This window comes from Arachis hypogaea, chromosome 7 (assembly GCF_003086295.3).
Source record: "Arachis hypogaea cultivar Tifrunner chromosome 7, arahy.Tifrunner.gnm2.J5K5, whole genome shotgun sequence".
NCBI lineage: Eukaryota > Viridiplantae > Streptophyta > Magnoliopsida > Fabales > Fabaceae > Arachis > Arachis hypogaea.
The window spans coordinates 28,082,846-28,086,880 of record NC_092042.1 but is presented as its reverse complement, the minus strand read 5'-3'; the positions used below and the strand labels follow the sequence as shown (position 1 = coordinate 28,086,880).

The following is a 4,035-nucleotide window of genomic DNA, read 5'->3' as shown; positions in this document are numbered from 1 at the left end:
TTCTTCTGACTAGTCCCATTGTTCACAGGATTCCTTTCAGAAGTGTACATGAATTGGTTATTTGCAACCATTTCAATCAGTTCTTGAGCTTCAGTAGGCGTCTTCTTCAGATGAAGAGATCCTCCTGCAGAGCTATCCAAAGACATCTTGGACAGTTCAGAGAGACCATCATAGAAAATACCTATGATGCTCCATTCAGAAAGCATATCAGAAGGACACTTTTTGATTAATTGTTTGTATCTTTCCCAAGCTTCATAGAGGGATTCTCCTTCCTTCTGTCTGAAGGTTTGGACTTCCACTCTAAGCTTACTCAATTTTTGAGGTGGAAAGAACTTTGCCAAGAAGGCATTGACTAGCTTTTCCCAAGAGTCCAGGCTTTCTTTAGGTTGAGAGTCCAACCATGTCCTAGCTCTGTCTCTTACAGCAAAAGGGAATAGCATAAGTTTGTAGACCTCAGGGTCAACCCCATTAGTCTTGACAGTGTCACAGATTTGCAAGAACTCAGCTAAAAACTGATGAGGATCTTCCAATGGAAGTCCATGGAACTTGCAATTCTGTTGCATTAGAGAAACTAATCGAGGCTTAAGCTCAAAGTTGTTTGCTCCAATGGCAGGGATAGAGATGCTTCTCCCATAGAAGTCGGGAGTAGGTGCAGTAAAGTCACCCAGCACCTTCCTTGCATTGTTGGCATTGTTGTTGTTTTCGGCTGCCATATGTTCTTCTTCTTTGAAGAATTCGGTCAGGTCCTCTAAAGAGAGTTGTGCTTTGGCTTCTCTTAGCTTTCTCTTCAAGGTCCTTTCAGGTTCAGGATCAGCCTCAACAAGAATGTTTTTGTCTTTGCTCCTACTCATAAGAAAGAAAAGGGAACAAGAAATGTGGAATTCTCTATGTCACAGTATAGAGATTCCTTGAAGTGTCAGAGGAAAAGAAGAGTAGAAGACAGAAGTAGAAAATTCGAACTTATCAAAGAAGATGGAGTTCGAATTTTGCATTAAGGAATAGTGTTAGTCCATAAATAGAAGGATGTGAGAAGGAGGGAAGTGATTTTCGAAAATTAAGTAAAAAAAAAATTTGAAAACATTTTTGAAAAACATTACTTAATTTTCGAAAACCAAGAGTGAGAAAGAGATCAAGTGATTTTTGAAAAAGATATTGAAATTAGAAATCAAAGAGATTCGATTGAAAATTATTTTAAAAAAGATGTGGTCAAGAAGATATGATTAGTTTTAAAAAGATATGATTGAGAAGATATGATTTGAAAAACATTTTAAAAAAATTTGATTTTGAAATTTAAAAACTTGACTAACAAGAAAAGATATGATTCAAACATTAAACCTTTCTCAACAGAAAAGGCAACATACTTGAAATGTTGAATCAAATCATTAATTGGTAGCAAGTATCTTTGAAAATAGAAAGAAATTGATTTTGAAAAAGATTTGATTGAAAAGATTGATTTTGAAAACATATGATTGAAAAGATATGATTTGAAAAAGATTTGATTTTGAAAAACTTTGAAAACCTGAAAAAAAAATTGCATTGAAAAACAGAATCTTCCCCCTTGTGTCATCCTGGCATTAAACGCCCAGAATGGTGCACATTCTGGCGTTTAACGCCCAAAACTATACCTTTTTGGGCGTTAAACACCCAACCAGGTACCCTGGCTGGCGTTTAAACGCCAGTCTGCCCTTCTTCACTGGGCGTTTTGAACGCCCATCTTTTTCTGTGCAATTCCTCTGCTGAATGTTCTGAATCTTCAATTCTCTGTATTATTGACTTGAGAAGACACAAATTAAAAATATTTTTGGATTTTTAATAATAAGGAAAAATCAAAATGCAACAAGAATTAAATAACAATGCATGCAAGGCACCAAACTTAGCAGTTTGTATACTATTGACACTAATGATAATGCATATGAGACACATAAAACACTCAAGTCAAGAGAATTCAAAGATCAGAGTAAGAAATCATCAAGAATTATTTGAAGATCCTTAAGACACATGAATGAATGCATGCAATTGACACCAAACTTAAGATGAGACACTAGACTTAAACAAGAAATTTTTGGTTTTTGTGATTTTTTTGATTTTTTTTGTGCTTTTCGAAAATTAAGTGGAAAAAGATATCAAAATTCTTAATGAGAATTCCAGGAATCAGTGCAATGCTAGTCTAAGACTCCGGTCCAGGAATTAGACATGGCTTCGCAGCCAGCCAAGCTTTCAAAGAAAGCTTCGGTCCAAAACACTAGACATGGCCAAAGGCCAGCCAAGCCTTAGCAGATCACTGCTCCAAAAGCAAGATTGATAAAAATCAACAAGCTTTTGTGATGATAAGTTGAAACCTCGGTCCAATGAGATTAGACATGGCTTCTCAGCCAGCCAGACTTCAACAAATCATCATGAAACTCTAGAATTCATCATCAAGAATTTCGAAAAAAATAAATACCTAATCTAAGCAACAAGATGAACCGTCAGTTGTCCATACTGAACAATCCCCGGCAACGGCGCCAAAAACTTGGTGCGCGAAGTTGTGAACAATACTTTTCACAACTCTCATAATCCCCGGTCATGAACCCCAAAAACTTGGTGTTCAATACCATGGCATTACACAACTTCGCACAACTAACCAGCAAGTGCACTGGGTCGTCCAAGTAATAAACCTTACGCGAGTAAGGGTCGATCCCACGGAGATTGTTAGTATGAAGCAAGCTATGGTCATCTTGTAAATCTTAGTCAGGAAGACTCAAATGGATATGGTGATGAACGCATAAAAACATAAAGATAAAGATAGAGATACTTATGTAATTCATTGGTAGGAACTTCAGATAAGCGCATGAAGATGCCTTCCCTTCCGTCTCTCTGCTTTCCTACTGTCTTCATCCAATCCTTCTTACTCCTTTCCATGGCAAGCTTATGCAAGGGTTTCACCATTTCAGTGGCTACCTCCCATCCTCTCAGTGGAAATGTTTAACGCACCCTGTCACGGCACGGCTATCCATCTGTCGGTTCTCGTTCAGGTCGGAATAGAATCCAGCGATTCTTTTGCGTCTGTCACTAACGCCCCGCCTGCTAGGAGTTTGAAGCACGTCACAGTCATTGACAAACCCCAATGTGACGGTTTATCTTGTATTGATTTTAGGGGATTTTATAACCTTTTACCCACATTTATTCAATGAAATAGCATGGTTTTGTATATTCTCCTCTAATTGTGCTTAAGAGTGAAAACATGCTTTTTAGGTCTTAAAATGGCTAAATGTAATTTACCTTGATTCCATTAGATGCCTTGATATGTTTGCTAAGTGATTTCAGATTTAGGAGGCAAAGATTGGATCAAGGGAATGAAGAAAAAGCATGTAAAGTTGGAGAACTCATGAAGAAATGAAAGAACCGGAAAGCTGTCAAGCCGACCTCTTCGCACTTAAATGACCATAACTTGAGCTACAGAGGTCCAAATGATGCGGTTCCAGTTGGGTTAGAAAGCTAACATCCGGGGCTTCGAAACGATATAAGATTTGTCATAGTTGCTACAAGTATGGTGGCGCGCACGCGCCGTTGCTGCCACCTAGTCCACTTGAAGCAAAACGTGGCCAGCGATTTTAGAAGCCTTGTGGGCCCAATCCAACTCATTTCTGATGCTATTTAACCCAAGGAGTGAAGAGGGAAACATATGTTAGTTACCATTAGTTTAGTTTAGTAGTTAGAATTAGTTTCTAGAGAGAGAAGCTCTCACTTCTCTCTAGAATTAGGATTAGGATTAGTTCTTAGATCTAGGTTTTAATCTTTGCTTTCTTCTACTTCTACCTTTCAATTCTTTGTTGTTACATTCATCTCCCTCCATTCTTTTATTGTAATTTTCTTTATGGTTGTTCTTATACTTTGTTGTAGATCTACTTTTGTTTCTTCCATTTTCTTCCAATTCAATAAGAGGTAATTCATAATAATTGTTCTTCTTTGCTTTTCTATTGTTGATCTCTTGCTTTTGTAGTTAGATCTCTCTTTAATTCTTGCATTTAATAATGTTTACTTCCATTGCACTTT

At 37.3% G+C, this 4,035-nt stretch overlaps 1 non-coding gene across 1 annotated transcript; it reads left to right on the top strand.

Annotated features, from left to right (window-relative positions):
* The first annotated feature begins 200 nt into the window (after positions 1 to 200).
* Positions 201 to 308, top strand: LOC112704371 (small nucleolar RNA R71). The gene has a single exon (XR_003154997.1). It is a non-coding gene; the product is annotated as a small nucleolar RNA R71 (small nucleolar RNA).
* The last annotated feature ends 3,727 nt before the right edge of the window (positions 309 to 4,035 follow it).